This window comes from Bombina bombina, chromosome 6 (assembly GCF_027579735.1).
Source record: "Bombina bombina isolate aBomBom1 chromosome 6, aBomBom1.pri, whole genome shotgun sequence".
NCBI lineage: Eukaryota > Metazoa > Chordata > Amphibia > Anura > Bombinatoridae > Bombina > Bombina bombina.
Window position 1 is genome coordinate 749583478 of NC_069504.1, and position 26512 is coordinate 749609989.

The 26512-nt window shown below is 37.5% G+C and overlaps 1 pseudogene; it reads right to left on the minus strand.

Moving 5' to 3' along the window:
• Window positions 1-7399: 7399 nt before the first annotated feature.
• Window positions 7400-7518, minus strand: LOC128665427 (uncharacterized; annotated as a pseudogene).
• Window positions 7519-26512: the final 18994 nt, after the last annotated feature.

Here is a 26512-nt window from a genome sequence, read left to right on the forward strand (position 1 = left end):
TTCCTCAAGGCTAAATAAGTGTTAATATCAATCGATTTAGCCCAAAAAAAGTCTACAGTTTAAATAAGCCCTTGTGAAGCCCTTATTTACAATCGTAATAAACATGGCTTACCGGATCCCATAGGGAAAATGACAGCTTCCAGCATTACATCGTCTTGTTAGAATGTGTCATACCTCAAGCAGCAAGAGACTGCAAACTGTTCCCCCAACTGAAGTTAATTGCTCTCAACAGTCCTGTGTGGAACAGCCATGGATTTTAGTTACGGTTGCTAAAATCATTTTCCTCATACAAACAGAATTCTTCATCTCTTTTCTGTTTCTGAGTAAATAGTACGTACCAGCACTATTTGAAAATAACAAACTCTTGATTGAATAATGAAAAACTACAGTTAAACACTAAAAAACTCTAAGCCATCTCCGTGGAGATGTTGCCTGTACAACGGCAAAGAGAATGACTGGGGTAGGCGGAGCCTAGGAGGGATCATGTGACCAGCTTTGCTGGGCTCTTTGCCATTTCCTGTTGGGGAAGAGAATATCCCACAAGTAAGGATGACGCCGTGGACCGGACACACCTATGTTGGAGAAATGTTTAATTATGTTTAGTTTAAAACAAAAACTTTGCAATATATTTTCATTATTTATTTTGTCATCTTTTCACTCTAATTTAGCTCTGACAATTCTAAATTACAACCATGTTTGAACTTAAGTTTTCTATTTACCTCTTCTGCAGAGGACAATCAGAGAAGTATATAAAACAGGCAATACAAGAGACTGCAAACAAGGCTACGTGCAACAGGATAATACAAATCAATGTTAAAATTTTTGCAGCTGAATATAACAGTCAACATTACAACATTTGTATCAGACTTTTTCTGGGATTTTTGCCAAACGTATTCACAGCAGAAATCCTCCTGCTTTATCATTAGGAGGTGAATCACAGGTTGTAATGCTCAGAATTTAACTTATAAATAATGTAAACTACTCTCAGTTGTACAATAAATTATTATAATATATTTTCTGTTATATAATATACAACAGTGACATGCGGTGAGGTCAGAGGCTGGTGAGGCACACACACACACACACACACACACACACACACACATATATATATATATATATATATATATACACACACACAGTATACACATATATACAAATAAATACACATTCACACTCACTAACAGGCATGCAGAAACACTTAGACAAGTTCACAGGCACTCAGAAACAGAACAATTAGAAATTAAATAAACTTTTGTTATTCTTTAATGTACTTTTTCTACAAATCCATTAAGTGCCTATCATGCATATGTGCTATGATTTATAGTTTATCTATACTGCTTTTATAGTCTGGTGGGAGTGGTGATCTATCTGGAATATTTTATCACATGCTATTTGCCTCTGTATACACATATATAGTGGAACAGAATATTACTGGTGGTCTCATACCCTCCAATAGTGACAGACCAGTGGCATGTTTAGGTCTTGTGCTGCCCTAGGCACTCAAAATTCTGCGCCCCCCCCCATGTTTTAGGCTTTTTTTGAACATATTTTTTTAGTGAGGGTGTAACATGAGTTTTTTTTTATGGCATATCTAAAGTAAATGTTTATGTCCAAGTGCGCGTGTGTGTATATGTATGCGTGTGTGTGTGTGTGTGTAGTAAAACTCAAAGTGCTGTGCCCCCACCCCCCAAATCTGCTGTCCTAGGCAAAGGCCTTGTTTGCCTTCAGGACAATATTTTACCTCTCCAGCAGCTAAGGAGTTAAACACTGCTTAAATTACACACTAGAGGCAGCTGCATTTAGTTTAGTAATTATGTAAGTACAGCCACATATACTTTTCCAAAAGGAAAGCAACAGCTTAATGCACAATAAATTTACCATCAGGAAGTCTTTGCTCACAGGAGAGTTTGTGTATTGCAGTTTGCCAATGTAATTACCGTTGGTGCCATTTTATCTTGTAAATAGTATATTGTCTAAGCCTTAATCCCACTACATTATAAATGTACAGCAAACAATTCAGACGCCAGAAATACATTACAAGCTCCTTAATGGGACACTGAATCCAATTTTTTTCTTTTGTGATTCAGATAGAACGTGCAATTTTAAACAGCTTTCTAATTTGCTCCTATTATCAAATGTTCTTCATTCTCTTTGTATTTTTATTTGAAAAGCAAGAATGTAAGTTTAGATGCCGGCCCATTTTTGATGAACAACCTGGGTTGTTCTTGCTGATTGGTGGATAAATTCATCCACCAATAAACAAGTGCTGTCCAGGGTCCTCAACTTTTTTTCAAATAAAGATAGCAAGAGAACAAAGAAAAATTGATAATAGGAGTAAATTAGAAAAATTAAATTAAAGTTGCTTAAAATTACATGCTGTATCTGTATCACAAAAGAAAAAATGTGGGTTCAGTATCCCTTTAAAACAAACAGCTATTTGACCTTCTACTAGTCTGCAAGCCATGCACCCTTTAATGCACACAACACAACTGAACTGTGTACAGTCGCTGGGCAATATCAGAAAGGCAATGTGGATTTAATGGCAAGGAAATTGGTATTCAAATCCACAAAGTTTATTTTGAGGATATCTATGTACCTGTGTTATGCTTGTGTGCCCTTGCTATGTAAATATAATGCCCCTGCTTAAAAGACTTTTTATCCAGATTTATTTCTACAACATTTTATACTATAAGCAAAAATGTGAGGATTTTTAATATAAAAAAAATCTTTTAGCAGCACCTCTGAATATTTTAACTGACCATTCTGGAAGCCAATGGAAAGCAAATATTACTTGTACATATGTGCAATTTGTAGCACAGGCAAGCACAGGCAAGTCAAAGTTTGTGCTGAAGCTGGCAATAAAAAAATAATAATAAAAAAGAAAAAAAGTTTCTCGTGCTGAAGCTTTAAACCCCTAAGGGGGGGGACCTCGGGGGCCCAGTCACAGTCACGACCTCTGCATACCATCTCCAGTAGTTCCGCCCCTGGCAGTATAGCCATTTGTTAAAATTACCATTGTCACCGTGTCACCTCCTGTGACTGTCCCTTCTAAGGAGTGTGTCTCTGTGAGAGAGACACACGGTGCTCTCTTACCGCCTCTCCTGTTTTCAACCTCTTCAAATCCTAAGAGCTTTCAGGACAGGAGGCAGACTCTCTTCCCGCCAGTGGCCAGTTCCTTTCTGTTACTGGTCCCTGCATCGGCTCCTGTTGTAGCTTTGCACATGCCACAGGGATTCCAACAACTCCGGTCACGTTTTGGTGTTGCCAATCACCAGGAGAACGTAACCAGCGCTGATTGGCTCCCCCATAATGAGGCAACGTGAGAGGTGCCTCTATTGGGCTCATTTTTGCAGTTGACACGCTGGAATTCGAACCCCCAGTGGGTGGCGCTGTAGAGCGCAGCTGGTAGAGAATCATATAGCCATGTTGTGCATTGGAGAGAAGCTGCCTCTCACCATAGTGCTAACATGGAGAGAAAAATTGAGATATTTTTTTTTTTGTTTACCTTTTTTTTTTTTAAATTAATTTAATTAACGTGTCCAATATGACTGCCTCTCCTGCTATACAACCATGTATTGAATTAATTGATAAAATGCTGTGGTTAATTAATTTATGTGACCCAGAATAATCCAATATCGTTTTTCATTTGAAACCAGGATTCTATTGCCGCAAGTCCAGGGCTTTATAGATATTATTTGTTTAATCCCTGGGTCTATTGCAGTGCTACTCAGGTATCCTAATGCATGAGAGAGTGATTTTATAATTTTCCCATTTTCTTTATCAAGTTTCAAATAAACTTGTTTTTTAAGTTGCACCAAACACTCACATTTCTGAATTAAATCATTCCAACAATATTTTTGTTGTATATTAACACAGAACCTAGAGTGCTTACACATGTATCCTTTTAATATCAATTAAACAAAGTAAACTTGTTCAGTACAGTGTGAACTTACTTTGGTCTATTTCTTAGATCACACTGTGCCAGACATGTTCTGTTTTAACAGTAACTATGATCTTGCGCCAATATCCACGTTCACAACAGCTTCACAAATACAAGATGACCTAACAAGGTCTAGAAAATTGGAGATAATTTAAAAAAAAAAAAAAGTACAAAATATAGGAAACACCAACACAGGTGTGAAGGGATAATATAAACCTTATCCATATTTATTGATATAGATTAAAATGAAAAACTACTCCTTAATAATGTAATGTAAGTATATGCGCATATATTACACAAAATGCACTCTCTAAGCAAGTTATAGTCCTAACTATTTACTGAATGGATATGTGCAGAAATAAAGTTCAATGTCCCATAATTTGTATAAGGTCCAAAAAACAATTGTCCAAAGTGATCCTAATGTAGATAAAAGTCCCCAAATGATCGATAAAAGTCTAATCAGTGATCGAAAGGGGAAGGAAGTGATCCTAAAATAAAAATAAATTCACAAGGTGCAAACTGATAATAATATCCAACTCAAGTGTGAATATAATTAAGCTTACTGGATTGGATGACAACAGAAGGACTCAAGCAGCATAAATCTACATGCTCTGACCTGATGTTAAGCCTATTCTCTACTTTTTTGGGGACTTTATTTTTAAGGGCTTTATACAAACTTTAGGATATTGAACATTATTTTTGTACATATTGTTATATAAACTGGATCATATACTGTACATATACTTGTATGTGTGTGTGTATATATATAGATATATATATATATATATGTGTGTATATATATATATATATATATATATATATATATAGTATAATCCATTTGATCACTAGTTTGGAGATATTACTATAACTTACTTAGAGAGTACATTTTGTGTAATATATGCACATATACTTACATTCTATTTTATAAGGAATTATAATTGTCTGAAAACAACGGGTGGGGTCGTGGACTCACCATATCCGTAAAGAAAGAAATTTATCAGGGAAGCATACATCCTGTTTTCTTTCCTAAGATATGGTGAGTCCACAACATCATCAATCACTTTTGGGAACCAATACCCAAGCTAGAGGAAACAGATGACTAGGGAGGGACAAGACTGGTATACCTCTCAACCATAAAGAAGAAAAGTATCAGAAGGTTTCTGACCTTACATTTCCTGAGAAACGCACAACAGGGCAGAGGACCGGTGCGGAACCTTAGTGGCCTGTATGAAGAATTTCAGAGCACGCACAACATCCAGATTGTGCAACAAGCGTTACTTATGAAGAATGATAAGGACATAGAGAAGGAACAGCAAGTTCCTATCTGAAACGTCTTAAGAAAGAAAACCCAACTTCGAACGAAGAACCACCTTATTAGCATGAAGAATAAGATAAGGGACACTGCAAGCTGAGAGTTCCAAAACTCTCTGAGCAGAAAAGATAACAAAAAGAAACAAAGCCTTCCAAGATAATAACTTAAAATCTATGAAATGCAAAGGCTCAACAGAGCCTGCTGTAAAACCTTAAGAACAAGGTAAAGATGCCAAGGAGGAGCAACAGGCGTAAACACAGGCCTTATTCTGACTAGGGCCTGACAAAAAGATAGAACATCTGGCACATCCACCAGACGTTTGTGAAACAAATTCTTCTCCAGACCTTCCTGGATAAAGGACAAAATCCTAGGAATCCTGACCTGACTCCAAGAGTGGCCCTTGGATTCACACCAATAAAGGAATATACGCTATACCCTATGTAAAGTCTTTCTTGAACAGGTTTCTGAACCTGAATCAGGGTCACAATGACAGACTCAGAAAAAACATGCTTAGCTAGGACTAAGTGTTCAATCTCCAAGGACTCGGCTTCAGAAAAACGAGATCTGGATGAAGGAATGGACCCTGTGATAAAAGGTCCTTCATCAGAGGCAACCTCCAAGGTGTAAGAGATAACATCTTCTCTAGGACTGTATGCCAGATCCTGTGAAGTCACGCAGGAGCTATTAGAATAACCAATGCTCTCACCTGTTAGATACGAGCAATGACTCATGGAAGGAGGGCAAACAGAGGAAACAGCTATGCTAGACTAAAAACCCAAGGAACCGCCAGATCAACTATCAGGGCGGCCTGCGGATCATTTGATCTTGAACTGTACCTTGAAAGCTTGGCATTCTGCCGAGACGCCATCAGAACCAACTCCAGCCCCACCTCTGCTCATGTGAGAGTTAACCTGGAGAACACCTCTGGATGGAAAACGCACTCCCCGGGATGAAAATTCTGTCTGCTCAGGAAGTCCTCTTCCTAGAATTTGGATGGCAGACGTGAGCTACCGCCCCCTGAACAAATCCGAGCCACCTCCTTCATGGCTAAGGAACTCCGGGCCACTGAGGTGATAGTATCCGACTGGACTGATATACTGGCTAAGGTCAAGCCCTCAGAGCCTTAAAAATCCCTTTCCACTCCTAGATCTTGATGGGGAGAGCAGACTCCTCTTTAGTCCAAAGTCCTTGCTCCTTTAATGAGTTCCAGACTGGTCCCCAGCCCAGCAGGCTGGCGTCCATGGTCACAATTACCCAGGAATGTCTCCAGAAACATGCACCCTGAGACAGATACTCCTGAGAAACCACCACTAAAAAGAATCTCTTAAAGCTGAGCCAGATCTATCCTCTGAAAGAGATCCGAATGGTCACCGTTCCATTGACTGAGCATGAATAACTGCAGAGCTCTCAAATGGACTAGAGAAAAGGGATGACGTCCCTGGAACCCTCAGACCAATTACCTCCATACATTAGGCACTGAAAGTGAAGAGAAAATCAGCTACAGCTGGATTCAAACGCCCAACTTTGGTTACAAGATGACTAAACCATCTACCAGACCACTGTAGCTTGCTGTTGGCCGAACAGCAGACTGTAGAGAGAGGTAAGAGGAAGAAATCTTTGATTGTCTGACCTCCGTTAGAAATATTCTCATAGATAGAAAATCTAATAAGATCCTTCACCCTTGTAGTTGGAATAAGGGAACTCTTCCCTAAATTCCCATTCCATGGGAACGTAGAAAAGACAAGATCTCTTGAAAAAGAGTTTGCTCAATGAAAGGATGAGGCCTGAACCATATAATGTCCAGGAGGGCACCCCTGCACTCCTCGAAGACCTAAAGAGTCTTTCAAGGAAGACTAATCTCAGAAACTTGAGATCCCAGATAATGGGAACAAGAAGATACATATCCTTCAGGTCTATGTCATGAACAGACCCCCTAGAATCAAAGGAGAATAAATACTTTGTTGAAGGACTGTACTCTGAGAAACTTGAAACAAAACCTAGATCCCATTCCCTGAATGGGACTGGAACAATCACTCCCAGAAAGGAATGTCCTGAACCCAGTTCAAAAATGCTTCTTATTATACCTGAACTGCAGATACCCTAGAAAGGTGAAATCTGCCCCTGGGAGGAAAAAACTTAGATTGCTACTACAGCATCTAGTATTCCCAGGCGGTCTCCCATCCAAGTACTAACCAGGCCCAACCTTGCTTAGCTTCCAAGATCAGATGAGATCGGGCGCATTCAGGGTGGTGTAGCTGTAGGCCCAAAGACTGGACTGACCCTGCAGAAACAGTGAAAGGAAAACTTTTCTCTACTCTATTCCACTTAATGTGTGGTAGAAAGACCTTTTTGCCAGACCAGGTCCACACAAGGTATCACCCTTGTAAGGAAGCATCAGAAGCTTAGATTTGGAGGAAAAATGAAATATAATTTAAATATTGATACATGTCTTGGATATTGAACTTGCATCTGCAGTATTATAGAGCCAAGGTTGTGCCACTAAGCCACAGATAGGCTTCTCAGCTGACCAAAATTTTAGCCACAACGGCATTTTAATGGAGTCAGCGACAGGAAAATCCTTTAAAGGATGGGAGACAGGGAGAAAAGTAACCCTAGCTTCTCCTATTCCTGAGAAAATTTCTAGAATCACTTCCAAGGGTTGACAACAGGGTTATTGATGTCGTCCAAGTAGCTAAAACCTCCATTAACAATACACGAGGTGTGCAAGCATACATCTGAAGGAGACCACTTCAGCATCAGATGAAGGAATTATACTGTCCGAATCTGAGATTTTACTCTCAGAAGCTACCAGCAAATCCTCCTCACCAGACTTAGGAGGGAGAGTGGCCTGTGGAGCAGAATGTGGAGCAGAAACCTTACTATCTGAAAAACTTTAATGTCCTCTTGCATTTTCCCTGTAGGTAAGGAAAAACAGATACAGCCGCAGATACCGCAGAGGATAAGAAGGAGTAGAGCAGAAGAGGCGCCACAATAGTGCACAATCAGTGGTACTTGGTCTACAAACACGCAGTAATAGTTATACTTACAAAGTATAAAGCACTTGAAAAGTGCCACAAACGCCTGCTGGACCTTTAGTAGCTGTCCAGAAAGCTATCCCCTCAGCAACACATTCACGCCAGCCGTTGGACTTCACCAGTTCAGACAGGCTTCTATTAACACCAGCTCGATGTTAGTGCTTACCCAGTGCCGAGTAATATCGAACTAGTGAAATGTGGATGTAAGGGGTAAAATATTGCTAATAAAAGTTGTGATCCAAAAGTCTAAAACAAATATAGGCTTTATTAAGTTTGTATATTGTCACACAACGCGTTTCTTGGTCGTATTGACCGTTTCATCAGGTGTATACAACATTCATAGAATCACGACTTATAAACCCTATTCAGCGTCTAATGCTGTTCAATACCCATGCGTGTCGGTTCACCTGCATACAATGAGATGTTAACACTCCAACCAATATCGAGCACTGTGAGTGATAACGACCAATGCCATTAAAGAATCGAACACACCCCCAATTTAGAATTTGTGTACAATGTAACTTCATGATGACAAAGTGTAGCATTACTAAGGGATATATGATTTGTATTGCCAATTCATAGAGTTAAAATTAATCAACTCATATATGGAAGTGAACCACCGCAACAATTCATATAACGTGTCCACACTGTTCATCTATACATATACCATTGCGGACATGGTAATATAATTAAAACCAAGGATGTTGTCCTATGAACAATATCCGCATAAAAAAAGGACTACGATCGAATAATAATAAAAACAATAAAAAATATAAGATAAAAAAATATATATATCAAAAAATATATATTAAAAAACGCTCATAAATGTGTCAGATTGAATCCTGCAACCTCAATATCAACTGGTGTCAGTGAAATTATTGGTATATACAACCTCACGTTTGCATGAGATCACCAGCATAACTTAAATGAGGTCACTCCTAATACTAAGTTCTAATTCGAGAGTTAACAACCAATGATATTGTGTAAAAACAATCAACCTCTCTATTAGGCCGTGCTAATGGCAAATTACAACGTATAAACACAAGTAGCGATATAACTTATATAACATTACTGGGGGAAATACAGTTTGCATTGCCAGTTCATGGATTTGAGGCTATCGGTTTATATATGAAAAAATGGGCCCCCACAAATGAGTTTTAATTTAATTTAATGGCTAGTTAGGAGAGTTGGAGCTAAACAACTTATATCAGCAAGTAAACTCCCACAAGTAGCAGGTATATACCTCATATTATCTAAAAATGTGATATATAACGGATCGGCACTGATCACCTAAAGATGAGAATAGAACATGAATAATGTCCACATATTACACTAATATTATTTGTGGGTGTGATCATAAATGTATCAGATTCCAGCATGCAACATCAAAATATACATATAAAACAAATTCTATTAATTTCATATATCTCTGCAGCAACAACAACGGTAATCACCTATAAAAATATAAGGACATATATGTAAAAACTGTATCTTATATGGTGTTAAAGCTCTCTCTCTCTCTCTCTCTCTCTCTCTCTATATATATATATATATATATATATATATATATATAGAGAGAGAGAGAGAGAGAGAGAGAGAGAGAGAGAGAGAGAGAGAGAGAGAGAGAGAGAGAGAGAGAGAGAGAGAGAGAGAGAGAGAGAGAGAGATAATCCATGAAAGATCCAAATGATATCCAAGACTATTAATAGTAGATTAATGGGAAACATACAAAAGAGTTCAAATATACGAATGGTTGGAAAATGTGATAGAATTAGCTGTATAATAAGATTTAAAAAAAAAATATGATTGTTATTGATATACTATATTAATAGGATAAAGTAGTCTATGAGACCCCTGAGTGGTACACCTAGTTGAACGCTGCCATGTTGATGTGTTCATTTAAGCCAAAGGGATTGATGGTCTTCATTTTCCATATCCAAAAAGTTTCCCTTTGTCTCAAATGAACAAATCTATTCCTACCCCATTTAGGAGTTATAAATTCTATTGGAAAGATCCTAAATATATCAGATTGACCACCATGGCAACGAGCTCCATGTCTGGGTACACTATGAATAACTAAAGTTTTCTTGTTTTTAATTGGATTACTAGTTGAAATTTTTTTCATTACCACCTTACTCTGTGCCAATCTGTTTTTTAGTGTGGGAGCTCTTCTAAATGTGCAAACCGGTGCCTCATCTATGAGATCTTTAAGTAGTGGATCCCCTTTCAATATGAACCAGTATTTCCTAAGGATACTCTTGATGTCATTATGGTTATTGCTATATTGTGTAATAAACCTTACATTTTTGTAGTCACTCCCTTTATTTGTAGGTTCCGATCTCTGTTTTATATTGGTCTTATTAGCCTTAAAAAAATTCCGACCTATCTATCGGGAAATCTCTCTCTAAAAATCTATCTATCAAAATCATAGCTTGTTCATCATATGTAGCCAATTCAGTGCAATGCCTACATATTCTGCAGAATTGATTGAAAGGAATATTTTTCTTCTAGGGTTTATAATGGTTACTATTAAAATTAAGATAACTATTTGTATCAACTGCTTTGAAAAATGTTTTGGTAGAGATATTGTCTTGTTTAATTTTGAAAGTAAAATTTAAACCCATATCGTTATCATTGAGTGATTTTAAAAAAATCTATTGCTGTTGATTCATTACCTTCCCAAATAAACAGGTCATCAATGAAATGGCCATAGAAGACCAGACTTGCCCTATGGGGATATCCATAGATGTGTTTTTCCTCAAATACCCCATAAATAAATTGGCAAAACTAGGGACAAATCTGGTCCCCATGGCCGTTCCCTTGATCTGTAAACAAAAATTGTTCCTGAAACACAAAATAAATATGTTTCAGTACAAATGAAATTGCATCCAGTAGAAAAAAAAATCTCTGTTTTTCTGGTAAATAAATGTCTCTTTTTTTAAAAAATTGTCTATTACGTTTAAGCCTAACTCATGTGCTATATTGGAATAAAGTGCTGAAACATCGCACCTGAGCCAAAATAATTCACAATTGGATTTCTTAATCTCTGACAGTTTAGATATAAGATCTGGTGTGGCGTTCCCTATCCCAGAAATGATGGGTCTTCCGGGAGGATCTACAGTAGATTTATGAATTTTAGGGAGGTGGTAGTAGTATGCAAGATTTGGAGTATTAGGTATCAAATAATCTCTTTTTTTGAGAGAATGCCTTCCAAAAAAAACAGCATCTACCAGCTTGTTCAAACTGATAAGATACTGTTTTTGTTGCATTAAAAGTCAATTTTTTTATAATAATTTGGGTCCAAAAGAATTCTATTGGCCTCTTTCAAATAATCATCCAAATCTTGCAATACTACACCACCTCCCTTATCAGCTTGCCTAATCACCAGCTCCTTATTCATAGAAAGTCTAGATAGTGCTTTTAGTTCATAGCTATTTAAATTGGGCTTTTTTACATCCATAGGTAATTTACCAAATTCTTCCAATACTAAATTTTGGAATAACTGTATACTGTGACTAGTGACTGGAGGGTTGAAGTTAGATTTTCGCATAAAATTTGAATGTACATAATTATCAAAGAGAGCATCACACAAAGTGTCAGGTTAAAAAAAAAACTATAATTTAAAGGGACAGTCTAGGCCAAAATAAACTTTCATGATTCAGATAGAGCATGTCATTTTAAACAATTTTCCAATTTACTTTTATCACCAATTTTCCTTTGTTCTCTTGGTATTCTTAGTTGAAAGCTTAACCTAGGAGGTTCATATGCTAATTTCTTAGACCTTGAAGGCCACCTCTTTTCAGAATGCATTTTAACAGTTTTTCCCCACTAGAGGGTGTTAGTTCATGTATTTCATATAGATAACACTGTGCTCGTGCACGTGAAGTTATCTGGGAGCAGGCACTGATTGGCTAAACTGCAAGTCTGTCAAAAGAACTGAAATAAAGGGGCAGTTTGCAGAGGCTTAGATACAAGGTAATCACTGTGTTGTTTATGCAAAACTGGGGAATGGGTAATAAAGGGATTATCTATCTTTTAAAACAATAACAATTCTGGTGTAGACTGTCCCTTTAAGGGTCTTTCTACCATACATCCAGATCAGCCAAAAGAAAAAAAGCTTAGCGGGGCAACAGGCAAAGAATTAAAACATAGCGTTTATTCACAAATGTTAAGATCAGGAAACATCTGGTAACAATGTAAAAACAAAGAGAGCCAGGGCAGCAACGGCTAACGCGTTTCAGCTACTGCCTTACCCATAGAAGGTCTTTTACATTGTTACCGGATGTTTCCTGATCTTAACATTTGTGAATAAACGCTATGTTTTAATTCTTTGCCTGTTGCCCCGACAAGCTTTTTTTTCTTTTGGCTGATCTGGATGTATTGTGACAGACCACGGAAGGTCTGTGAGCTGTTTGTGGGGCTCCGTTTTTTCAGCTGCTAGTTTGTGAGTTTGTTATGGGAGGAGTTGTTTCTCCCGGGCCAGTAGAAACTCTGAGCAAGGAGGAGTGGCACGGCTGATGGCTGCAATCTCGGCTACAGGTACGCTTGCAGGGAAGGAGTGAACGGAACCGGGAAAGACTGAAGTCAAGGTACTGTTTGAGTTACATCCTTCAGATGCAATATTGTCATTTATGGTAACCTGTTTTAGCGTATGAGGCTCTATTTGCTACTACTTGAGCGCTGGAGAGGGTTGACACACTTAGAACTTTCTTTCCACCATAGTATCTGTAATGATGGGAATCTTCCCTGTATTTAATAATTTCTTATCGCAAAAATATCTTTGTAATGACAATTTTCTTACAAATCTATTCAAAGTAGACAAATAATTTGAAAAGGTTATGATTATTAGATGGACAAAAGGAGAGGCCTCTATCCAAACTTCTTTGTGAGGGTATGACTGGAAAGGTTAAATATACCTTCCTTCATTCTCTTAAGTTTCTCCTTTTTGGTTGATTTAGCTCGCCCTCGGCTGCCACATTTGCGGGTTTTTTTTAAGGGGTTAAGTTCTCTTCCCTTACAGGGTCCCTTTTTAAAGCGAGGTGTATAATATTTGAAAAAAAAAAAAAAACATTATGATTGTTATTGATATACTATATTAATAGGATAATGTAGTCTATGAGACCCCTGAGTGGTACACCTAGTTGAACGCTGCCAGATAATCTTTCTCATCTCTAACTAACTTTTTTACCTTAGTCCTTATAAGGTTTTTTTTTAAACTATCGGTTTTCTCCAATACCTCTGTATTGTTTTTAACATAATCTGTATGTTGTTCAAATTTAACCAAAGCGGTCTGTAAATCTTCAATATCTGACTCTGTAGTGCTCAAAAGTGTCTCTCTGTACCGGATAAGAAGATCAATCAGTTTTAAAGAACAATCAGTGAGAATACTTTGCCATTTAGAAGTTAAATCATCATCATGTGTGAAGGAGCATTGTTTCAAGATTCTAAGACCTCTAGGAATATGTCCCCTAGCTTTATATTTTTGAGGGTATCAATATCCCACCAATGCCTATGTTCCCTTTTGAGAGCATCTTCCAATTTGTGAAATAACTGTGTCATTGATAATTCATTATTAGTGTCTGATAGTGAATCCGTGGAGTTATCTAAATTGCTCAAAGTTTGATGGCTAATAGCCCTTTGTTCTTTACTCTGCATTGTATATGCGTGAATAACCTAAGTGAAAGTCTGTGCCCCCAATACTACAATAGAAATACTAAATACAAGATACTAATTACTATTTACAGTACAGTCGCAAACCAAACCAAGGCCAAAAGATACAAAGGTATTAACAGAACAATGTTGGATTTGCCTGTTACGCAGTATAATAAGCGTATAATCTTGTGTTATATAGTGCAATCTGTGCAATATAAAAGTGCAAAAAAGATGCATAAAGATAGAACAATATCAATATAAAAAATTCAAATACAAAATACTTGTGCTCAAAGTGGCCATGGAAATGTCCCCAAATGTGAAAACATAAAAGTCCTCCAAAAAAACCAAAGGCTGCAAACTTCTTCCAAAACTTGATGGTGATGCAAGTAGTTCGAATCTAAAAAGCAGTAGAGTAGAAGAGGCGCCACAATAGTGCACAATCAGTGTTAATTGGTCTACAAACACGACTAGAGTCGGCGACCAATAACTGTGTGGCTGTGTCTACACTTGGTTTAGAAAGAATTGTAAAGCCCACAATATTCAGAACTAAATTACAGGAAAGGAGAACAAAATAAATAATGAAAGTATATTGCAAAGTTGTTTTACTAAATGTAATTAAACAATTTATATTACTATATTGAGGTGTTTAATGTCATTTTAATTAGCAATTTTTTCAAGAGGGTTGCTAAATTTTGTCTGTTATCAAAAACACAAATGGGTGTTCAGTGGGCATCCAACATTGTAAACTAGATTTTTTGTTTCATAAATGTTTAGTAGATGTTCCTTTTATATAGCCCATCTGTGGTTGTTTTGTGCTGATTTTCAGACTCTTAACCAAGCCCCAAAGTTTTAGATTTATACTGATGTCTACAGACTTCAGATTGCTTGTTTGTACAATGGGACTTTTCATATGGTGGGAGTATTTGCTCTTCTTGCTTTCCCAGCTCCTTTCAGTGGGTGTCCCAGACTAACCTCATAAACAGTGCTAAATTGGGAGCTTCTAAGTAAGTTTCTAAAAGGTTTTATAGTGGATTTTTATATCAGTATCTGAGCATATTCTTCTTTATAGTAGTGTCATGCAGTTAAATGAAAATTGGTGTGTACTGTCCCTTTAAAGGGAATTTAAACTGCTGAGTAGTACTAAAGTAGCAGCTATTGCTTTTCCTCCCGAACCTTGAGCTATCTTCAAAGCCTCTCTCTAATATTAACCATTTACCGGTGTCAGTTGGTGAAGCTCTGCATCTTCATACTGGAGGCTGCCATCTTGGAACGTGCATATTCAGGCATCCTGTGATAGAGGTGGTGCACATTCACAAATAAGGGACAGCGGCTTTTTGAAGGCCATATCCTGTACTTTAGTTTAGCTCACACAATAGAGAGCAGAAACTGTTTTTGCAGTTTTGTGTTTTTTTACAGTTTTAAAAGTTTTATAACAAATATAAAAAAGCCCTTAGGAAATATATAGAGCAACTGGAAAAAATATACAGCTTTTACTGGTGAGTCAATGACGGTAATCATATATGTGCAGCCAACAATCAGCAGCTAGCTCCCAGAAGTGCTACTCCTGGTCTACCTAGGTATGCTTCCCAAGAAAAGAGAATAAAACATTTGGATAGTTTTTTAAAATCACATGCGTCATGAAAATGAACATTTAATTTTGACTTTACTGTAAGATGTGGAGCTTTACTTACTGGCATATGGAAAAAGGTTAAAATAAGAAAATGACTTACATTATTTGGTCAATGATAAGCTTGCCTAAGGAAACCTCAGAAGAGTGGGTCTAAAACTAAAATGTACCTTGTCATAAGAGCTTATACTGAGTTAGACTCATCGGGTAGGTTTATTAAGTATCTAGCGGACATGATTCGCTATAGCGAATCATGTCTGCTCGACATCGCTAAATGCAGACCGTATACACGGTCCGCATTTATTTCGCTCGAAATCGCTAAATGCATACAGTTATACGCTGTGAAAGGCTTGTGCAATGCTGCCCACTGGCGGCCGCTAGCAGGGGCTGTCAATCATCCCAATCAGATCGGGATGATTTCAATCTGCCACCTAAAAGGTGGCGGACAGGTTAAGGAGCAGAGGTCTTTTGACCATTGCTTCTTAAATTCTGTTTCAAGCTGGGCCTGTAAAGCAGCATCCACTGCTTCATAAATGGAGCCCATCATCTTCTTGTTGTACAGTGGTCCAAAGAGTGAAGTTCTATATGTGCCCGCACCCAACAAGATGATAAAAAGTAAGGAAGCCGTCTAGTATCCATAACCGTACAAACAGCAGGCAAGTAAGCTAGAGCCTGGACAGTAAGCCTTGTCAATGCCATGATATTAGTTATTATCTTAGCTACGCTGTAGCTTGCAATGAGAGAGAGATTTATTTTAGAGGCGAAACATATAAAAATAAAACAAATATCCTGAACACAAATCTTCAGGCTTCACTAATTTCCTTGGGGGACCTTATCAGCTAAACAAAGCTCACGATATTGTAGTATTACTTCAGGCTTATAGCAGAAACATAGTGAGGCAATGCCTATGAGGCTTAGGAGATACAGAAAAGTAAAGGTAAGTGGTATTTCATACATGATAACATTAAGGCATTGGTAAGTACATTGGGGTTATAAAAAGGTGGTTTTGGATCTCTCATCCAATGGGGGTAGTGACAACTGTGCACAGAATGGTAATGGTCCACCATAATGGGTGATAATGGCTACAGTATATCCACAGTTGGCAATTTATTATCTTTATTTGTAATTCTCCAACAGATTTTTAAGCTCTATACCAGGGATACAATTGCTGATGATTGGTCATGGCTAGAAATACTGTGCTTTGGGTTTTGCAGTAGAAAGATCTAGATGTTGCTTAGCAACAATAAACTACTACTGTATGGAACCTGAGATGGTACCCCAGAGCTGGTCTTGTTTTTTTTTTTTTTTTAAATAATTTTTATTATATTTCAACACATTTTTACATTTTCATATATTTTCAGAAAGACAAATAGAAAAAATAACTAAACATTTGCAATATCGGACTTCCCTAAAAAGTCCACAAAATACTAATATCTTATAGATATAGGTATAAAGGAAAAAAAAAAAAAAAAAAATATACTACAATTATCTTGCGAGCTATTCTGATTTCTGTTTACTTAATTAATAAATTTCAATCTGTTAATCCTTTAAAGTTTTCCTGTTGAAATATTTTTTCTCATTCTTCCTCCTCCTGTGTTGTCCCAATTCAGACAACAACTAAATAAACAAAGCAAAAAAGGAGAAAAAAAAAAAAAAGAGGAAGAAAAATAAAGAAGAAAAGGAGAAAAAAGGGAGGGAATTTTCTTCACTCTTCCCCTCCCCTCCCCTGCCGTTCGTTTGTGTTTTGACCAGTTACCATATCCCCAATAGGACCAATTCTGTGTCCTGAAAGGGAAATATAATATATTCTATTTCTGTAGTCGAGAGGGATTTAATAAATGGCGCCCATTTACTAAAGAATTTCTTAATGTCAGATTCATTATTGATATTCATGTAACGTTGTTCTAGGATACATTGTTTTTTAAGATAATTTTTCATTTCAACTACGCTGGGTATTTCTTTCGTTTTCCATTTTTTAAATATTAAGTATCTTGCTGCCAAGATAGAGATACTGACAAGCTTTTCATTTAGTTGTTGTTCTTTATACTTATTGAAACAGAACACAACCAAGTCTACTGACAGCTCCAGAGGGGAGATTTTAAGAGAGGTATTGATCCAGAATTCAAGTTTGCGACAGAATTGCCTAATCAGAGGGCAGTTAAATAGCATATGAATAAGATCGGCCGCAGCCAAGGAACATTTAGGACATTTAGAAAAGTTTATGTTCTGAAACTTATGACCTTTTTCTGGTGTGTAGTGGAATTTGTGTAATAACTTAAGGTGTGCTTCTCTCCATGTCACTGAGAGGGTAGCCTGTGCCACTTTTTGTATAGATTTTTGGATAAGTTTGTGGTCAATATGTTCCAGAGCCAAGATTAGTCTCCAATCTTGTGCAACTTTCCTTAGCATATGTCTCCCTTCTACAGTTCCTAAAAGATAATAACAATACGAAATAGACATACGACCCTTCTTAACTAGCGTAAGCCAGTCATCTAGATCTCCTAATTCCCATTGCCACTTTCCCTCCTTCATTAGCTCCAATGCATAGTGCCTTACTTGTAGAAACGCAAAGAAGTCCTTATTAGAAAGGTTAAAACTAAGTTTAATTTCTTCAAATGTTTTGATGCATTTGTTCTCTTTATCAATTAATTGAATAATCGTATTTAGTCGAGCTGATTGCCAATTTTTAAAAATCGTGGAGTCTAATCTGGCTTGGAATAATGGGTTCCCCATTAAAGGGAGGTGTTTAGAGACCTTACAGTTTAAGGAAAGGAGCTTCCCAATTTTCCACCAGGCCTTTAAAGGATTAGAGATCATCTTCAGTGACTTAATTCTAGGTGGCAGATCCTTGGGATCGCAATGCAGTAATGCACATGGGAGATATGGGTTACAGACGCTTTCTTCCAGTGCATTGTTCAGAACATAATTATTCTGGGAGTGTTATGATCTCCTTTCTCTTTAAATCCTTCTGACACCTCCCTTTCCACAACCCTTAAAAGGACCATCTGATCCCTATTTGCTTGCTTGATTATTTTAGTGTAACAGGGAAAGTTAGTTGTTAGGACTCTCCACTGTTATCCTGTTATCCAGCCTTTAGTGATTAAATAAGTCACTTCAACTGTCTCAACATTTATCCACATTGGGACTTTGTTTCAATTAACATTTCTTCGCATATTCTAAGGACTTTAAAATATCAAGAAGATCTGTATTCTGAACTCTCACCTCTCAGCTTACAAACGGCACTCCGCTCCTGAATAGCAAGTCTGTGACGTCATTCAAGCCGACACCAGGCCAGCATATGCAGACAGCGTTCAGACGCCAATCTGTTTACACAAGCTACCACATCTACAACCTTTAACCCTGCTTCCTACACTGCTTCAAGGAATACTAACAGCAAACAGTTGGTTTCAACGGAGAAACTTAAAGGATTTATCACCTCTCTGAAACTAAGAACCGGAGGAGTTATCTACAAACCGCAAGTATCAAAAGCCTTGATTAATACTCTATTTCATGTTTGCTTAACTCCTCATAAAGACTTTGCTTATACAAATACCGGAACAACTCTGTTTGCATAATCAGACTTCTTCTCTGCTTAAACTTGAGATTTATTAACTTTGCATACTAACAACAATTTTTAACCACTTACTGCCTTCTCAGCAGCACCATTTAAAGCTTGTATTTATTTAAGAAGAGCTATTTTACAACTACAGTGAAAGTTAACTGTGAGTTGTGCTTTTATTTATTTAGCCTGTTAATTTGGATTAAATACGCTATTTAATCCCTTTCCTTGCTCTTCTGACAATAAGAGTTTTGGATTATTTAAATAGCTACAAACACAACATTTTAGTTCATATCATTGTCTGAACTTTATTCATAAATTGCAAAAGACCTGACAGAAAACATAACAGAATAATCAAGCCAGTAAAAGAGTCTCAACTGTAACTTAATATGGATCCAGTTGAGATGAGTAATCAAATAACCTCTCTAAATCAAAAGGTTGACTTATTAGCTCAGGGAATGACTGCGCTGCAAAATGAGAACAACACTCTCAGGAGGATTATTAATGACTTTCTCACTCAAAAGGCAACAGAGTTTCCTGAACCACAAGTTAACCCCCCAGCCACTTTCTCTGGTGACCGCTCTAAATTCAGAGAATTTAAAAATGCTTGTATGCTAATGTTTTCTTTGAAGCCACGTACATACCGAAATGATAAAGTTAAGGTATGTACCGCTATCTCATTTCTATCTGGAGAGCCTAGAGCTTGGGCGGATAGATTTTTTGAATCTGACGATCCTATGTTAAACTCCCTGGATACTTTTTTCCAAAACATGGCAGTATTGTATGAAGACATACACAAACAACAGACAGCCGAGAACACTTTACGCTCCCTAAAACAAGGTAAACGGGCTGTAGAAGATTACATTGCTGAATTCCAACTTTGGGCAACGGATTCTGAATGGAATTCAGTCAGTCTAAAAAATCAGTTCCATTTGGGACTCTCTGAGCATCTAAAGGATGATCTCTCAAAGGTGGATTTCCCTGATACTTTAGAAGGTTTATTTAAATTATGCATAACAATGGATCGCCGTTACAGAGAGAGAAAACAAGAGAGAGTACATAGTGATTCATGTTTGAGAAAACATTATCCCTCAACCCCTGAAAGGTCTACCAGTTCATCTGTTCCTATGGAGATAGGAGTTATTAGGGGACCTCTGACCAGTGAAGAAAAACTGAGAAGACGTATAGGAAGATTATGCATGTACTGTGCAAATAAAGACCACGATGTATCAACCTGTCCTCAACTCAATCGTCCAAAGAAGGGTAAGATATTACTTATGACTATTAAACCTCCCATAAAAGAGTATACTCATCTCTCATTAAATTTGTCGTTACAGTGGGATCAACATCAGTTCCAGGAAGTGGCCATAATTGATTCCGGGGCTTATGGAACATTTATTGATCAAGCATTGGTGTCACTTAATAAAATTCCTTGTGTGCAAAAAACCACTCCATTGTTTGTGCGTGTTGTTGATGGGTCACATTTCCTCAAAGGTCCAATTACACACCAGACCATACCCTTACTCACTATCACCAACACTGGACACAAGGAACACATTACATATGACATCATCCCTAGTTCAGTTCACCCAGTTATACTCGGGTATCCCTGGCTTAAAAAACATAATCCCACCATAAACTGGTCTACCAATCAGATCACTTTTAATTCTAAATTCTGTACTGATACTTGTCACCCATATATAACCATTAATCATTTAGACCTCCTTCTTCCAAATGAGTATAAGGATTTCTCAGACGTTTTTAACCTCAAAAAAGCTGAAGTATTACCTCCACACAGAGACTTTGATTGTCCGATTGACACGAAACCCGGGGCTGTATTACCTACAAACCGTATTTTTCCACTTTCACAAAAGGAATTACAACACCTTAGAGAATACCTCGATGAAAATTTACGCAAAGGTTTTATATCACCCTCATCATCTCCAACAGCTTCAGCCATATTTTTTGTAACAAATAAGGACGGGACTTTACGTCCTATTATTGATTATCGAGCATTAAATGCAGTCACTATCAAAAATCGTTACCCATTACCACTGATACCAGAATTACTTGAAAGATTGAATGGTGCCAATATCTTTACCAAACTCGACCTTAAGGGTGCTTATAATCTCATCCGCATAAAATCAGGTCATGAATGGAAAACTGCTTTCAAGACAAGGTATGGCTTATACCAATATAATGTTATGCCATTTGGTTTAACTAACGCACCCGCAACGTTTCAATATTTCATTAACGAAATATTCAAAGACCTCATGGACGTCTGTGTGGTAGTGTATCTCGATGATATTCTCATCTATTCACGGGATATCACGGAACATGTGAGGCATGTTCGATGGGTCCTTTCAACCTTACGTGAACATCACCTATATGCAAAAATGGAAAAATGTGAATTCCATAAACACACCATAAAATTTCTTGGCTATATAATCACACCATCTGGGATATCAATGGATCCGGAAAAAGTCAATGCAATCCTTCATTGGCCAACTCCTCATACTACTAAATCTCTACAGAGATTTTTAGGATTCTCTAACTTTTATAGGAAATTTATATCAGATTACTCAGCTATAGTACAACCTCTAACTAGACTAACAGGTAAACAAAAGTTCAAATGGGATGAAGACGCAGAAAATGCTCTTCAACTCTTAAAGGAGAAGTTCATCAATGCTCCCATTTTAAGATTACCTGACCCTACTCGGTCTTTTACATTGGAGATGGATGCTTCTAATGTAGCAATAGGGGCTATACTATCTCAACAAGACGAAGAATCAAAAGAGTTACATCCTGTGGCATTCCATTCTAGGCTATTAAATTCAGCTGAAAAGAATTACTCAATAGGCGATAAGGAGCTATTGGCAATTAAATCATCATTGGAGCATTGGCGTCATCTTTTAGAAGGCACCTCAACTCCATTTACAATTTACACAGATCATCGTAATCTTCAATATCTAAAAAGAAATAAGACATTATCATCTCGTCAAGTACGATGGGCTCTCTTTTTGGACCGTTTTAATTTTCTCTTACAATACAGACCCGGAAAAAACAATACAAAAGCAGATGCTCTCTCCAGATCTCTTCAAGCTCCAACAGAAGAAGAAGAGAAACTTAGTATTATTCCTCCACATAAAATCCTCGGAATAATATCTACTCTTCAGAGTGAAATTTTATCAAGTCAACAAAAGGATCTTTCTATTCCTGAAGAATGTCATAAAGATCCTGAAACTGGACTCTTCACTTTTAATAATTTAATATATATACCAACTGATTTAAGAAAACAGATTATGCAGCAGTATCATGATTCACCCCTTTCTGGGCACCCAGGAATAAATAAAACTTATGAACTAATAAAACGATACTTTTGGTGGCCTAGATTAAAAGAAGATCTTCTATTATACATATCTCATTGTCGGATTTGTTCCATGAAAAAGAAGGTTCACTATAAGCCATTCGGGTTACTTAGCCCACTACCCATACCCGATAGGCCATGGTCAATCGTCGGTATGGATTTCATAGTGGAACTTCCTCCATCAAATGGTTATACAGCCATTTTGGTGGTCGTAGACCACTTGACCAAATTGGCTCACTTTATACCCCTAAAACAAACACCATCTGCTCCAACTACTGCTAAGTTATTCCTCTCTCATATCGTAAAACTTCATGGACTACCTACTTCCATAGTAAGTGATCGAGGATCACAATTTACTTCAAAATTCTGGAGAAATTTATGCATTCAATTAAAGATCTCTCCTAAATATTCCACGGCTTTTCATCCCCAAACAAATGGGTTGACTGAGAGACTTAATCAAACCCTCGAACAATATCTCCGGTGTTACATCTCTACACAACAAGATGATTGGGCAGATTGGCTCTCGATGGCAGAATTTGCCTACAATAACTCAGTCAACAGTTCAACTGGTTTCTCCCCCTTTTATGCCACCTATGGGTATCATCCATCTAGTTTCCCGAAGATGGGTTTCAGTTCGAATTCTCCTTCAGCTCTGGACTACTCAATTAAATTGAGAGACAACTTTGTTACCATACAAAAACATCTACAGAATGCAAAGGAGACCCAAAAGATCTACTATAACAGGAAGCATGCTTTGCCACCCTCGTATAAAGTGGGGGATTTGGTTTGGTTGTCAACTAAAAATATCAAATTGAAGGTCCCCAGCAAGAAATTAGCATCCCAGTTCCTTGGTCCCTTCCCTATCACAAGGGTCATAAATGAGAATGCTGTTGTTTTGAAGTTACCTACCTCTCTAGCCATCCACCCATCTTTCCACGTCTCTCTTTTGAAACCATTTAAGGGGGATGCAGGTTCTCTGGACGCTGATGTATCTGACAGTACTTCATTAATAGAAGCAGAGGATGAGTATGAAATTGGTCGTATTCTGGATTCTAGAGTTCGTAATCGAATCCTTGAATATCTGGTACACTGGAAGGGTTACGCTTCATCTGAGGATTCGTGGGTTCCTGTATCTGATGTGAATGCTCCACGTCTATTGGCTGCGTTTCATTCTCGACATCCCCTGAAGCCTGGTCCAGGACTCCCTGTGATGCGATCTTGAACGGGGGGATCTGTTATGATCTCCTTTCTCTTTAAATCCTTCTGACACCTCCCTTTCCACAACCCTTAAAAGGACCATCTGATCCCTATTTGCTTGCTTGATTATTTTAGTGTAACAGGGAAAGTTAGTTGTTAGGCCTCTCCACTGTTATCCTGTTATCCAGCCTTTAGTGATTAAATAAGTCACTTCAACTGTCTCAACATTTATCCACATTGGGACTTTGTTTCAATTAACATTTCTTCGCATATTCTAAGGACTTTAAAATATCAAGAAGATCTGTATTCTGAACTCTCACCTCTCAGCTTACAAACGGCACTCCGCTCCTGAATAGCAAGTCTGTGACGTCATTCAAGCCGACACCAGGCCAGCATATGCAGACAGCGTTCAGACGCCAATCTGTTTACACAAGCTACCACATCTACAACCTTTAACCCTGCTTCCTACACTGCTTCAAGGAATACTAACAGCAAACAGTTGGTTTCAACGGAGAAACTTAAAGGATTTATCACCTCTCTGAAACTAAGAACCGGAGGAGTTATCTACAAACCGCAAGTATCAAAAGCCTTGATTAATACTCTATTTCATGTTTGCTTAACTCCTCATAAAGACTTTGCTTATACAAATACCGGAACAACTCTGTTTGCATAATCAGACTTCTTCTCTGCTTAAACTTGAGATTTATTAACTTTGCATACTAACAACAATTTAACCACTTACTGCCTTCTCAGCAGCACCATTTAAAGCTTGTATTTATTTAAGAAGAGCTATTTTACAACTACAGTGAAAGTTAACTGTGAGTTGTGCTTTTATTTATTTAGCCTGTTAATTTGGATTAAATACGCTATTTAATCCCTTTCCTTGCTCTTCTGACAATAAGAGTTTTGGATTATTTAAATAGCTACAAACACAACATTTTAGTTCATATCATTGTCTGAACTTTATTCATAAATTGCAAAAGACCTGACAGAAAACATAACAGGGAGATCCAGTCTGCCGCGATTCGTGCTAAAAAGGCAAGGTTGTAGAGCCGCAGGTCAGGTAATGCAAAGCCTGCAAATATTTTGGCTTGCATTAATTTATTCAAGGCTATCCTAGGTTTTCTCTTCTGCCAAATGAAAGTTCTGAGCCAGCTTTTTAGACTTCTGATGTCCCTATCATAAAGTAATAATGCTGTATTTTGTAATATATATGATAGTTTGGGGAGGAGAACCATTTTAAAGAGGGCTATCCGCCCTGAGATAGATAAAGGTAGGTTTTCCCAGCATTTAAGTTTATCTTTAATTGTCGTCAAGATTGGGGGGATATTTAAGTTATATAGTTCGAGAGGGTTCGTGGGTATTACTATACCTAGGTACTTAAATTAATCCTTAGCTGTTTTAAAGGGACTATTCAAAAAGGAGTCTTTATTTTTTCGGAGCCAGTATATTTCCGATTTCGTAGCGTTTATTTTATAGCCCGAAAATAGCCCAAATTGATTGGTGATTTGTAGAAGCTTAGGTATATTAACCTTGGTATTGGACAGGTAAACCAGGATGTCATCAGCATATAGAGCTAGTTTCATCTCTTGTCTGCCTATGACAACACCTTCCAATTGTGACCTGATCCTGATGGCCAGTGGTTCAATACACAGATTAAAAAGGAGAGGAGAGAAGGGACATCCTTGCCTGGTTCCTCTGCTAAGCACAATTTGTGAAGAGACAATATTATTAACAATTATGCTAGTAGAAGGAAGATTGTAAAGATTCAAAATAAATTTATAAAAGGTCCCTTTAAACCCAAATTGGTCCAGAGAGGCGAAAAGATGGTCATGCTGTATCGAATCAAATGCTTTTTCCGCATCAATTGTGATGATAGCTAAATCTGGGGTTTGTTCCCCCCCCTCCTTCCTTTCGACGTTAAAAAAATGTTCTGTTACCACTAAAACCTCTCTAATTTTTGCTGAGGAATTCCGTAAATTTAGAAAGCCTGCTTGATCTTTGTTTATGATATTCGGCAATATCCCTTGTAATCTTTTAGCCAAAATTGACATAAAAATCTTATAATCTACATTAAGTAGAGCTATTGGTCTATAAGACTCTCTTTGGGCTGGATCTTTTCCTCCTTTCGGAATTAGAGTTGTGAAGGATGCTGAAAAAGCTTTCGGCACCTCTTCTCCTTTACTATACATGGCATTATATAGATTATTGAGGTGGGGCGCGATCTCTGAGGACAAAATTTTATAAAACTCACTTGGTAAGCCATCCGGCCCTGCGGCTTTATTTGTGGCGGTTTCAGAAATCACTTTTTCTATTTCCTCCACCCGTATCGGAGCATTAAGGATCTCTATTGATTCTGCCGATACCTTGGGGCAACCAATATTGCTCCAGAAATTCTCTGACTGTATTACGTCAGATTTTCTCGAGGAGTATACCTCTTGATAAATATTTGGTCATTTCCTTATGTATATCTGCATTCTCTGTGAAAAGCTTCCCTTCTACAAAAAGTTTCTCAATAAATGATGGCTTTTTATCATTTTTGACCAAGTTAGCAAGTAATTTGCCAGATTTGTTTCCAAATCTGTATAATCTAGATTGTAGTTTTAACTCGGATTGGGTTTCCCTATGAATTGCAAATGTATCTTTATCATTTTTAGCCCTAATATAACTTGCCCAGTTGGCCGGGTTTCTAGTCAAAAGCAGACGATTATATGAGTTAATCACTGCATTGTTTAACTCTCTTTCTCTGGATCTTAATTTTTTACTCCTTATTGCACTATAGGCGATGATTTCGCCTCTCATAACCGCTTTAGCCGCTTC